This window comes from Cololabis saira, chromosome 10 (genome assembly GCF_033807715.1).
Source record: "Cololabis saira isolate AMF1-May2022 chromosome 10, fColSai1.1, whole genome shotgun sequence".
Taxonomy (NCBI): Eukaryota; Metazoa; Chordata; class Actinopteri; order Beloniformes; family Belonidae; genus Cololabis; species Cololabis saira.
The window spans coordinates 42,271,565-42,286,277 of NC_084596.1; the positions used below are offsets into that span (position 1 = coordinate 42,271,565).

A 14,713-nucleotide genomic window follows, 5' to 3' on the forward strand; every position below is an offset into this window, starting at 1 on the left:
ACATAGCAGCAGTTAGATGCAGCCTTCTGTAAGCTTTAAATATCCACTGGGCTTACATCAAATACATCAAAACACAATTCAATTCAATTCAATTCAATTTTATTTATATAGTGTCTAATACAACAGAGTTGTCTCTAGACGCTTTACAGAGACCCATACCCAGAACATGACCCCCGAGCAGTTATTACATAAACAATGGCAGGTAAAAATTCCCCTGGTGGGAGAAAAACCTTAAGCCAAACAGTGGCAAGGAAAAACTCCCCTTTAGGAGGGAAGAAACCTTGAGCAGGACCAGGCTCATCAGGGGGGACCCTCCTGCCGAGGGCCAGACTGGTGGGTCAGGGACGGCAACAGCACAGCAGGCAGGTGGAAGCAGCAACGGGATGACCGGGGGTGGGGACCGCAGGCCAGCAGCAGCTCCCGAAGCTCCGGCCCAATCAGCAAGTCCCAGGTTGGGGTGCAGGGTCAGGAAAAGACTTGTGCTCCGTAATGCAAGCTACAGCCACCCACGACCACCTGCAGGACAAAGAGAGAAAAGGGAGGAGAAGGGGGGGCCAGCAACGGGATGACCAGGGGTGGGGACCGCAGGCCAGCACGCAGCTCCCGAAGCTCCGGCCCAATCAGCAAGTCCCAGGTTGGGGTGTAGGGTCGGGGAAAGACTTGTGCTCCGTAATGCAAGCTACAGCCACCCACAACCACCTGCAGGACAAAGAGAGAAAAGGGAGGAGAAGGGGGGCCAGCAACGGGATGACCAGGGGTGGGGACCGCAGGCCAGCACGCAGCTCCCGAAGCTCCGGCCCAATCAGCAAGTCCCAGGTTGGGGTGTAGGGTCGGGGAAAGACTTGTGCTCCGTAATGCAAGCTACAAGCCACCCACGACCACCTGCAGGTTCCGGTGTCCGGCAAAGGATGCTAACACAACAATAAAAAACACTTTTCTGAACTTATCAATATGACTCTGTCCTTAATAGGATAAGTAAAATGGATCACTGCAAAAACTCAAAATCTTAACAAGAATATTTGTCTTATTTCTAGTTAAAATGTCTCATTTTAGTAAAGAAAATCTCATTACACTTAAAACAAGACTCATCACTGGAAAAAACAACAATTTTCACCTCTTTCAAGTAGATTTTCACTTGAAATAAGTAGATTTTTTTGCTTGTAATTAGAAGATAAATCTTGTTCCACTGGCAGATTTTCCTACTTATTTCAAGTGAAAATTTACTTGAAACAGGTGAAAATTGTCAAATAAGTTATTTTTCTGGGGTTATTTTTCTGGTGATGACTCTAAATGTTGAAATAGCAATTTATTTATTTATTTATTTTTTTTAAATGTTGAAATAGCAGTAAAACCACATTCATTGATGAAATGACATAAGGGATGGAAAGGAGGGATGGCAGTTTTACGGGGGGGGATGATTTGGACCGTTTTTATTTCAGGGGGGGATGCCATCCCCCCTCATCCCCCCTCAACTCCAGTACTGAGTACGTACACATGCAGCGATTCAACCTGGTTGCAGATCTGATCAGATAATGACATGCAGAAGATTGGATCACTTGTCTGATTACACATGCTGTTCTGAGATCAGACTGAATCGGATTGAATAAGCCACTGTAACCAGAGCATGGCTGACTCCGTGACGCTAGGTGGCGCTGTACCCAAGGTAACCATTTCAACAAAGAGCCACTTCCGGTTGACCTCCGCTTAACAACAAGGAAAGGAAAAAGTGCATTCTAACTGCTTTCCTATTAATAATCTGTCTAAAACAACCTTTCTCAACCTTTTTTCAGTCATGACACCTTTCAAAAGTGAATAAAATCTCACGACACCCCAGAGTAAAATATAATTAAAAACCGCACTGCATCGCTCTGACTGTAAATGCATAAGTCCCGTTTATTTTGTAGCAATAACTTGAACACAATAACTGCACCAGAGTAGAAGTCATCGTTCACTGTTGTGCTTAGTTGCCACGCTGATGGACAGAAACTATGGTGATTTTTTTTTTTTTTTAAACATTTGTTTATTGGATTTTCACAGAAGTATACAAAGCAGAGGTAGTTTTGTAGTTACATGCAAAACTATGGTGATTTTTAAAAGAAAGACTGCCTAAAGAGACTTTTCCAGCCGGCTTCACTTTGAACGGGCGGTGTGAACCGGCCGTTCAAAGTGAAGCCTGATTTATGGTTCTGCGTTAAATCGACGCAGAGCTTACGCCGTAACGTACGCGGCAAAGCGTACGTGTGCGTCGCCGCATAACCTACGGCGTAATCTCTGCGTTGGTTAACGCAGAACCATAAATCAGACTTAAGGCTGCAGCGGCGTGTGAGCGACGGATGACTGAGAGGGAGAAGAGTTTCTCCAGGAGTGGAAGGCAGCGCCGGCCAAGTTATGCCACAGTTTGCAGATGGATTGTTGATGCGTGGGCTAACGTGTCTGCTGGGATTATTTTGCAAGCTTTTGCAAAAGCGTGCATTTCCGAGGCGCCGCACGGCACGGGAAGTGAATCTGACAGCGAGGAATTCGGACTGGCACAGCTGGTTTAGCCGAGCTCTTTAATGCAGAAACAGAGGATGAGACTTAATGGGTTTGATTAATGTAAAAACTGAAATAAAGTAGCCTACAATCAAACAAAGTTTTGCTCCCGCTGTATTTTTAAATACGCACGCTTGTGTGTGTGTTCTTGTGTGTGTGTGTGCCGTTTCGGTCGGTGCGCCGTGTGTGTTTTAAATACAGAAATGACACAAGACTGAGGCTATGCCTTTCCACACGGCGCCCGTATGGTCGCGAAAATACAGTATTTATATATGAAATGTCAGAATAGGAAATATTTTGACGACACCCCTGAAGCAGTCAAACGACACCCCAGGGTCTTACTACTGAGCAGCGTCGCGTCGTCTCCTTTCACTTCCGGGTGAATCCCCTCCCCCGGGGGAAAACCCCACCCGGGGGAAATTCTCGAGCATGCGCAGACTGTAATATCCATGTCCCCGTACACATGGCATTAACAACCTGGTTGCGACTGGCTTATCTAGGTGCTCCAAACTGGTTGATGAATCCGGCTTGACCAGGTTGACTTGACCAGGTTGAGGTGTTCACATGGAGTTTTAAAGTCGGTTTAAAGTCTCAAACCGATCTGCAACCAGGTTGAATCGCTGCATGTGAACGTACTGACTGTTTCAGCAGAATAAAGGAGAACCTGTAGGGAAGATTTGTGCAGCTGACGGAGCATGTGGTCCTTACAGGGTGGACATCTCGGACACGCTGATGTACGTGTATGAGATGCTGGGAGCGGAGCTGCTCAGTAACCTGTACGACAGGCTGGGCCGGCAGCTCATGGACCCCCAACAGTCAGCCGTGTGGCAGGTACTGGCATTTACACGTCCCATCATGCATACACCACACACTCTAAAGTCATGCCAAACAGTTTCCTCGGGTTAAAATATCAGTTTCAGGAATATTTTTGATTATTTCCAGGGAGCATCGCCTCACGCTCTCATCTCCTGCACCTCCCACCAGTAAAAATCACCCCCTCCCCCAAGTCTCCGTCTATTGCTCTTTGGTTTGGTGATGTTGTGTTTTTTCTCAAATTGGAAAAGTTGAGATGTTCAGTAAAAGGCAACTCAGCTAAATTTGTTCATAAATGGCCGTCCTTCATAGATTATTTTAACTCTTTGAACTCTACCCACAGACTGATCCCCCCCTTACCTTCATTTTATTTTCATTTCTTTTATTATTATTATTATTATTATTATTATTATTATTATTATTATTATTATTATTATTATTATTATTATTATTATTATTATTATTATTATTATTGTTGTTGCATTTTATGTTTTATTATTATTATTATTTCTATTTATTATTTCTATTTAATGGGATATCAGTGATAGACATTTGCATTTACCACTGTTTTTGTTTTTTGTTGTCTGCCACTTTTGCTCATCCATTATTTTACATAAACAACTCTGAAATGATACAGCAGCATGTAAGACAGCATGTGATTGAATGTCACTTTGTGCTCAGGTTGTTTCGTGTGTATCTTTTCCACCTCCAGCTCTAGTTTCCTGTACGTAATATTTAGTTGTGACGCAGCACTTTTGTCTTTTTGCATCACCTTCAGGACACGGAGGCGTTGTTGTTCGGCTTCCAGTCCATCGCTGAGACCATCGACGTGAACTACTCCGATGTTATCCCTGGTCTGATCGGTCTGATCCCCCGGATCAACATCAGCAACATCATGCTGGCCGACACCGTCATGTACACCATAGGTACGTTCTTATGTCAAATCCTCAACAGGAGCAAGTTTCAGACCAACCTGACCTCACAAAAATCAGTGAAATGCCCACGACCTCTGAACAATATTTTCCGTGGCGGGGCCACGGAAAGTGGTAATATTCCGTGTTAGCACCACGGATATTGTAGCTATGCAAAGTCAATTGGGATCCGTTGTCGTGATATATACACGGATTTTGAAGTTCAATGGACGTATTATTTTTTTTCCTAAAATGTTATTTAGTTTTTTCATCACCACTTGGTTGATTATTTATCATTACATTATTATTCTTTATATATTATTATTGAATATAGTGGCTTAGTTATGAGTTTTTGTAACCATGTTGCCGCGCAAGTTACTGTTTGTTACTGTTACTGATGATGTTTTTACAGTATTTTGATGGCGAGAACTGATGTGAATTCCTTTTTTTTATTTTTTCTATTAATTTATTATTTAATTAATAATTTAATTTATTAACCAGAGCGTCGTCAAAACACAAACTATTATTATTATTATACTATTAATGGCTTTTGAACCAGGGAGTGGAGATATTTAAATTCATTACTTTAACCATTCTCCCATTTCATCAACCGTTTGACACAGGGAATTCCCTCTGGGCGCCCCCTCTACGTCATAGAGTGACGAGTCGGGATCCTGAACATCACACCCTTAATATGAATGGGGAATTTCTAAACTATGATAAAATTATAGTGCTCAACCATGGTTAAAACGTGACTTTTGGGGGGGGGGGTTTATGAATTTTTATGGCTAATTGCATAGGTATAATATCTGTGGTGGTCCGTGGCAGCACCACGGAAAATATCAGTAAGAGGTTGTGGGCATTTCATGGATTTTTGTGAGATCAGGTTGTTCAGACTGTTCACTACTGCTGATCAGCTGTAAAAACCACATTATCTTCTCACTGCACCCCCGTTAATGAGCAGGGTCACTAGCCGAGTGGCTGGCTGACCACCCGGTGATGCTGGGGGGCATATTACCCATGGTGCTGCAGGGCCTGGTCAAGGCAGAGCTGTCCGTGTCCAGCGTGTCCACTCTGAAGAGGATCTGCAGGGAGTGCAGGCAGGACCTGGGCCCCTACGCTCAGGACATCCTCACCGTGTCCCAGGTCTGACAAACTCACACGGTCCGTGGACTTCACGGCCATCCGGTTTTTATTTTGAAATGACAAAATAAAAATAGAGAAATAATCCAAAATAATCCGTTTCCCATCTTTTGTTTTGATAATAAAAACGGAAAATGGATCGTTATCCGTTATCCATTATCCGATTTCATTGATGTGTTTGAAAATCGAAATTGGGAATTAAAACAGCAAGTGGAAAACTCTTTTCTCTATTTCCTAATCGTTTCCAAGGATACTGAAAACAAGGATTGGACAAATGGGGGGATTGCACATGCGCAGTAATAAATGAAGAAAGTTGTTTCTGGTTCTTTTGTTCATCAGATTGAAAATTAACAGTTTTAGATTTTTTTAATGTTGAAACAGAAAATAAATCAAATATGAAACCTGGGAGTGAAACATGAGTTTAATCTGTAATCTGTCTTCACTCCGTCATGAAACTGCAGTGATGTTGTGACAGTCCGTTCAGCTGCAGCGTCCAATCAATAACATGTACTGAACTCTAACATACTGCCCCCCCGTTGGAAACGAATAGGAAATAGAGAAAAGAGTTTTCCACTCGCTGTTTTAATTCCCAATTTCGATTTTCAAACACATCAATGAAATCGGATAACGGATAATGGATAACAATCCGTTTTCCGTTTTCCGATTTTTATTATCAAAACAAAAGATGGGAAACTGATTATTTTGGATTATTTCTCTATTTTTATTTTTTTGTCACTTTAAAACGGATGGCTGCGAAGTCCACGGACCTCACACCCTCACAGCTACCGGCATCTCTTTTCCTCCAGATTACCATGTGATAACCGTTGTGAATGCTTCTCTTTAGGATGTGCTGGTAAAAAAAATCCACAAGGTGGGTATATAAGCCTGAACAGTTGAATATTTCCATGTTAACGTGAGGGAGCATGACTGCATCAACCTGTGTGTGTGTGTGCAGAGCAGCCAGTGCATGTGGCTGATGCAGGCCTTGGGTTTCCTGCTGTCTGCTCTGCCTGCAGACGAGATCCTGGGCCCACTGCACTCCCTCATCACGCCCCACGTGCAGCAGCTGGACACGCTGGCCCACGAGGTAAAGGGAGGGAAAAGAGGCTTTTGCAGCAGTGGTATTATCCCTTTCACATTTGAAGACGTTTTTCTATGTTTCTCATGAATTTGTACGGAAGAGTATTAGGGCCAGGCAGGAGAAAAATACAAATAATATTTTAGAGGAGGAAGATTTCTTTTTTTATTTTGCACTTTGAGAAAAAAGTCGAGAAGAAAGTCGAAATGTCGAGATTAATGTTGAAGTACAATTTGGAGATAAAAGTCGAAATGTCAGGAAAAAAGTCAAAATTTCAGTGATATAGTTGAACAACAAGGTTCAGAATCCAAGAATTGGCTTTACGATATTAATTTGAAACACATATCACACACATGCAGTTGCATAACTTAATATACCCTTAACGTTCCACTCCAAGGATGTAAGTTAGTTAGTTAGTTAGTTAGTTAGTTACAGCTGCTGCTGCAGAGCTGACAGTCACTCTGCTACACTGCAAAAACTCAAAATCTTACCAGGAATATTTGTCTTATTTCTAGTTAAAATGTCTCACTTTTAGTCAAAAAATCTCATTACACTTAAAACAAGAGTCATTACCAGAAAAACAACTTATTACTTATATATTGACCTGTTTCAAGTAAATTTTCACTTGAAATAAGTAGAACAATCTGCCAGTGGGACAAGATTTATCTTCTCATTAAAAGCAAAAAAATCTTGTTCCACTGGCAGATTTTTCTACTTATTTTAAGTGAAAATCTATTTGAAACAGGGGAAAATTGTTGTTTTTTCCAGTGATGAGTCGTGTTTTAAGTGTAATGAGATTTTTTTACTAAAATGAGACATTTTAACTAGAAAATAAGACACATCTTGTTAAGATTTTGAGTTTTTGCAGTGTAACTGGATTTGATGGGCCAGAGGAGACATTTCCACAAAATTGAATTTTAACTTTATTCTCGAAATTTCGACTTTATTCACGCAATTTCAACTTCATTCTTGAAATTGTATTTCAACATTATTCTCGACATTTTGACTTTTTTCTCCACATTTTGAATTTTTTCTCAAAATTGTATTTCAAAATTAATCTCGAGATTTCAACTTTTTTCTCGAAGTGCAAAATAAGAAAAAATCTTCCCCTCTCAAATATTTTTTCTCCTGCATGGTCCTAATACTCTTCCGTAAGTTTGTGCGTGCAAGTAACATCTTGTTTCTCTCTCCCTGGAGCCTAATCCAGCCAACAAGCAGAGCATGGTGCAGATCCTGGGGATGCTGTCCAGCCTCTTCAGCACTCTGGACGTCAGCAGACATGCAGACGGCTCGGAGGGAGCCGCTGCTCGACTCGTGCCCTCACAGAGCCCTCATCATCCTGTGAGTCTGCAGGAAATCAGCATTTAACCCTTGTGCTGTCTTTGGGTCAAAATGACCCAATTCTTCTTCTTTCCTCCTGCCATCCTCTCTCCTTCCTTCTTCCTTTCCTCTTCCTCCTTTTTTACCCTCCTTTACTCCTTTTTCTTCCTACCTCCCTTCCGTCATTCGTTCCTTTATTACCTTCTTTACTTTTCCTTCCTTCTTTCTTTCCTTTTCTCCATTCCTTCCTCCCTTCCTTCCATCTTTTCTCCCTTCCTTACTCCCTTTCCTACTTCCTTCCTTCTTTTCTCCTTTCTTCCTTACTTCCTTCTTTCCTTCCTTCCATCTTTTCTCTCTTCCTTAATCCCTTTCCTACTTCCTTCCTTCTTTTTCTCCTTTCTTCCTTCCTTCCTTCTTTTCTCCTTTCTTCCTTACTTCCTTCTTTCCATCTTTTCTCCCTTCCTTAATCCCTTTCCTACTTCCTTCCTTCTTTTCTCCTTTCTTCCTTACTTCCTTCTTTCCATCTTTTCTCCCTTCCTTACTCCCTTTCCTACTTCCTTCCTTCTTTTTTCCCTTCTTTCCTTCCTTTCTCCATTCCTTCCTTCTTCCCTCCCTTCTTTCTTTCCTTTTCTCCATTCCTTCCTCCCTCCCTTCTTTCCTTTTCTCCTTTCTTTCCTTCCTTTCTCCCTTCCTTACTCCCTTTCCTACTTCCTTACTTCCTTCTTTCCTTCCTTCCTTCTTTTCTCCCTTCACCCTCCCTTGATCCAAAGACAGCACAAGGGTTAACACAAGAGAACCTTTGCTATGCTTTCTGGAATAAAATCCATTCAGAGTTAGTGATGATTTTTGGGTCAGATGTTGCTTTTAACTGGGATCAACTTCTTTTTGGGTTTGCACACTCTGTATCTATGCTGGTAGAATCCAGATACCTGTTTGGTTTGCTAAGTCTAGCTGCGCAAAAAGTATGGAGGTAGATTTGTGTCTTAATTATTCAATCAAAAAAAAGATTGCTTCAATCAAAAAACACATTTTCAATTTAAAAAAAATTCACTTCAATCAAAAAAAAATGATTTCAATCAAAGAAAAAAAGTGTTTGAATGCAAAAAAATATTTGAGACTAAAAAAAAATGCATTTGAACACTGTTTTTCTTTGATTGGAAATGTTTTCTTTGATAGAAGTGAAGTTTTTTTAGTTTGAAGCAACTTTTTTGATTGAAGTAGTGTTTTTTTGTGTTTGGGCCATATTATGGGTAGGACATGTGTGTCTTTGTCATTTAATCAAAAAAGAAGTTGCTTCAAAAAGAAAAAAATATTTCAATAAAAAGAAAATCACTTCAATACAAAAAACTTTTTCAATCAAAGAAAAAAAGTGTTTGAATGCAAAAAAATATTTGAGACCCAAAAAATTGCATTTGAACACTTTTTTTGGATTTAAAATATTTTTTTCGATTTGAGGTGATTTTTTTTTTTTATTGAAGTGAAAAAAGTTTTGAAGTCTTTTTTCTATTGAATCATTTTGACACAAACATCCCACAGTGGGCGGATGCTTCCCCATTGGAAAAGTTGCTTCAAACAACAAAAAACAGTGTTCAAATGCATCTTTTTGAGTCTCAAATATTTTTTTGCTTTCAAACATTTTTTTTTTGATTGAAATTTTTTTTTTTTTTATTGAAGTGAATTTTTTTTAAATTGAAAATATATTTTTTGATTGAAGCAATCTTTTTTTTTATTGAATAATTAAGACAAAAATCTACCTCCTTTGTTTGAGATATATTTCATTTACCCATTTGTCTTTTTTTTTCTCTTCATCTTAATGAAAACACCCCATGTTTATGTTTTTGTTCTTTTTTCTGTTTGTAAGAAAAAGAAAAAAAAGAAAAATGGATCGCAGTAGAGATATAATGATATAATGCTTGTGTGATTCCCGATAATAAAAAAAGAAATTGAGATATGCACCCACAAAAAAATTAAAAATAAAACAAGGAAACCCTGGATATTCTCTCCTAAATCAACCCTTGCAGGTTATGGTTGTGCTGCAGCAAGTCTTCTCCCTGATCCAGACCATCCTCAGCAAATGGCTCCATGACTCAGAAGTAGTTGAGGTAGGAGGGGATGTTCTTCCTGTGTGTCTATGCACGTACAAATCCCTGTTTTTAATGACTCACTGTCCCTTCCACCGCACCAGGCAGTGTGTGGGGTTTTTGATAAATCCGTACGAACCCTCCTACACGATTTTGGGCCCATGGTGGCCCAGCTGAGTGAGATGCTGGGCCAGATCTACAGCGCCTTCCCACAAGCCCCAGCCCTGGACCTGGCGCGCCAGGTACGGATGAAGGATCACCCCCTCTAGCCAGTACTCGAGTTGTAAAAAAAAATCAGGGGGGATGGTGGATTTTATCATATGGGGACAAATAATTTGTGCTGATTACAAATAATATAATATATTATAAATAATAGCAGTGACCAAAACACCTGCAGAAATACTGCAGGAATGACATAGCAGCAGTTAAATGCAGCCTTCTGTAAGCTTTAAATATCCACTGGGCTTACATCAAATACATCAAAACACAACAATAAAAAACACTTTTCTGAACTTATCAATATGACTCTGTCCTTCACAGGATAAGTAAAATGGATCACTGCAAAAACTCAAAATCTTAACAAGAATATTTGTCTTATTTCTAGTTAAAATGTCTCATTTTAGTAAAAAAATCTCATTACACTTAAAACAAGACTCATCACTGGAAAAAACAACAATTTTCACCTGTTTCAAGTAGATTTTCACTTGAAATAAGTAGAAAAATCTGCCAGTGGAACAAGATTTTTTTGCTTGTAATGAGAAGATAAATCTTGTTCCACTGGCAGATTTTCCTACTTATTTCAAGTGAAAATTTACCTGAAACAGGTGAAAATTGTCACATTTTTCTGGAGTTATTTTTCTGGTGATGACTCTAAATGTTGAAATAGCAGTAAAACCACATTCATTGATGAAATGACATAAGGGATGGAAAGGGGGGATGGCAGTTTTACAGGGGGGATGATTTTGACCGTTTTTATTTCAGGGGGGGATGCCCCCTCATCCCCCCTCAACTCCAGTACTGCCTCTAGCCGGCTGTTGGGATACGTTCCCGTCTCCTGTCTTATTTATTTATTTGTTTTATTTTTAGATGGTTCACATCTTTTCTGGAGAGGAGCATCACATCTCCGACATCAGAAACCTCGTTGAAGTGTTGACCTCAACCACACTTGCTTTATTTCAGCAAGGTATTGAGGGCTGCAGAAACAAATCCCATCCTATTCTCATTTGAAGCAGAACTTTAACATGTCGGCTATGTTGTTGGCAGGTCCGAGGGATCATCCGGATATTGCTGAATCGTTTTTGCTCCTCCACGCTCAGGTTGGTTGCATGCACGCGTACGTCTTTGTGCACATCTGCATCCGACAGTGTTTGCCTGACTGCAGAGCTGCCTTCTGTTGACCGCTAGATTCTTAAAAGGAAGCCTGCTTTGTACCTGTCTGACCAGCTGGATGTTAAAGCGCTGTTTTACTGCGGTAAGTATTGGTATCTGCATGTACTGGCTCTGGAAATGGAATGTGTAGAAATAAAAAAAAAAAAAAATGCAACTAAAAAAAAAAAACGAAATGTTTCTTATATTTAGTTTTGTTTTCTTTGCAGACAATTTTACGGAAGAGTATTAGGGTCATGCAGGGGAAAAATATTTGAGAAGGGAAGATTTTTTTTATTGTGCACTTCGAGAAAAAAGTCAAAATGTCGAGAAAAAACTCGAAATGCCGAGATTAATGTTGAAATACAATTTCAAGAATAAAGTCGGAATTTTGTGAATAAAGTTGAAATTTTGCCTTTTTTCTAAACATTTTAACTTTATTCACAAAATTTGGACTTTGTCAACATTTCAACTTTTTTCTCAACATTGTACTTCAACATTATTCTCAACATTTCGACATTTCGACTTGTTTCTTGACATTTCGACTTTTTTCTCGAAGTGCATAATGAAATAAAAATCTTCCTCCTCTAAAATATTATTTTTATTTTTTCTCCTGCCTGGCCCTAATACTCTTCTGTACAATTTGAACCCCAAATACTTAACGTTTTTAATTTAACTTATTTTAATTTAACTTATTTTAATTTAAGATAAACCCATCTTTGCATTTCTGGGCGCATTTTTATCACATTATAACGTTGCAATCCCTTCTCATGTCCCTTCCAATGTGTCTGTCGTTAAGAAAAACCAAGAAATGAAGAGTTTCAGTTATTATTTTGTATCCTTCTTCCTGCAGAGTGCCTAGCTAGACCAGTTGAAAAACTGGGTAGGACTTTCTGGCACATCACTTAACCTGGTTGGGGTTCTGTCTAAAAGACATGGACTGTTTTGTGTCTTCAGGTCATTACTAATCTGAGCTAACAAAAAATAAAGTGTGGAGTTCCCCAAGGTTTTATTCTGGGGCCTTTGTTGTTCAACATCTATATACTACCACTCAAATCATGAAAAAGAAAACTATAAATACACAAAACTACATGATTACCTCAAAAGGAGACTATAATTCAATGCAAAAATTGATCAAATTCATTGATCAAAATGACTGGATGTGCCAGAATGTTCTTCAGTTAAGTCACTCACTAGCCGGTTTTAATCAGTTACATATTATCTCTTCCTGCTTTTCTTTAGGGATTCTGTCCATCAAGTTCCCAGAGACACCCACTGTAAAAGCTGCCTGCCTGTTCTTCGTAAGTCTCATAAAAGTGCACAAATTCATGTGACAAATCTCCAGTGTAAATACTTTCAACTGCATCCCCCCTGGCAGACAGAGTTCCTGAGTCGCTGCAAAGACACGCCGGTGCTGAGTGATGTGCTGCAGACGGACGGGAAGCTGCTGACGGAGACCGTCCTCCAGGTGAACCCCATGTTTTCAGATCAGTGGAATGGAACAGAAAACGCCTGTGCAACCTCTAACGTGATTATGGTGCAGTTCTGCCTCGTAACCAGTACTGGAGTTGAGGGGGGATGAGGGGGATGGCATCCCCCCCTGAAATAAACACGGTCCAAATCATCCCCCCTTTCCATCCCTTATGTCATTTCATCAATGAATGTGGTTTTACTGCTATTTCAACATTTAGAGTCATCACCAGAAAAATAACACCAGAAAAATAACTTATTTGACCATTTTTACCTGTTTAAAATGTCTCACTTTTAGTCAAAAAAATCTCATTACACTTAAAACAAGACTCATCACTGGAAAGAAAAATCTGCCAGTGGAACAAGATTTATCTTCTCATTACAAGCAAAAAAATCTTGTTCCACTGGCAGATTTTTCTACTTATTTTAAGTGAAAATCTACTTGAAACAGGTGAAAATTTTAGTTTTTTCCAGTGGTGAGTCTTGTTTTAAGTGTAATAAGATTTTTTTTTACTAAAATGAGACATTTTAACTAGAAATAAGACAAATATTTTTGATAAGATTTTTATGTTTTTGCAGTGATCCATTTTACTTATCCTGTGAAGGAGAGAATTATTATTATTATTATTATTATTATTATTATTATTATTATTATTATTATTATTATTATATTATATTGATAAGTTCAGCAAAGTGTTTTTTATTGTTGTGTTTTGATGTATTTGATGTAAGCCCAGTGGATATTTAAAGCTTACAGAAGGCTGCATTTAACTGCTGCTATGTCATTCCTGCAGTATTTCTGCAGCTGTTTTGGTCAGTGCTATTATAATATATTTAATATATTATATTATTTATTATATATATATATTATATCCCCCGTGATTGTTTTTTACAACTGGAGTACTGGTGGTAACAGCAGCTTGTTCTGCAGGCGGTTGGAGGAGGGTCCCCCCGCAGCCTGACGGAGCACTTCTCGGACGTGCTGCTGAATTTAAACAGACATTGTCCGGCCTTGCTGTCGGAGTGGCTGAACGAAACCCTGCAGAGCCCGGGGTTCCCCTCGGCCCGGGTCTCCACGGAGCAGAAGCTCAGCTTCACCCAGCAGCTTCTACGGTAACACCGGACCCAGACCCAACACTAGGGACGGGAATCCAAGCTTCCCAGGGTTTCAATTTCTTGGAATCGTTTGCCTTTTTTTGCAAACGATTCCCTTATCAATTCCAGTGCATTCGCGCCCAGCAGGAAAACATGGCGACAAAGCGGCATGAACGCTCGAAGGTTTGGTTACATTTGACCAAAAAGGAACAGGGCGACTTGTTGAGACACCATAAGTCCAGTAAGATCGCGTATCCTTCCTGAAAAAGCAGATATGCTTATTGTTCTGCAAAAGAATTGTTAATTCTTCATAGTTGATGGTTGCAGAATTGCACAATGCACAGTTCCATTGGACTTGAGTTGATCGTATTTGTCACTGGCTGACGTAGTTTTATAGACGGTCTGCATTGACGTCTCTTCCCCACTGGACCAGCCCCTTTACTCACACTGAGTGGTAAAACATCAGCAAAAACAGCTGCAACTAGTGGAGAAGACGGGATAACAGCTGATTATCGGCTTAAATTAAAGGCAGTTGGACTTGACAGTGACCCATACAGTTACCCCAAGAACCAGTGGTCCATGGACATTAATATTTGGTACAGTTACCAAGAACCAGTGGTCCATGGACATTAATATTTGGTACAGTTACCAAGAACCAGTGGTCCATGGACATTAATATTTGGCCACGAATCCAGTTCCCTGATATTTATATGTACTTAATTTCTACGCCGAAGCAAAGCTTGAAGGCTTACAAAAGTCTTGACTTGGTCCGACTTCAAGGCAGGATTTGTTGGTGAAATTAAAGTGATGAGGACACCGAACTCTATGATTGGACCGTTTAACGTTAGCTACCCAAAAATCCAACATTACCTGATACAAAATGGGAACCACAAATCCACGTTTCG

General features: G+C 39.8%; 1 pseudogene; it reads left to right on the forward strand.

Annotated features, from left to right (window-relative positions):
* The window catches only part of LOC133453083 (importin-13-like), a 30,424-nt pseudogene that overhangs the window by 13,941 nt on the left and 1,770 nt on the right, over window positions 1-14,713 (forward strand).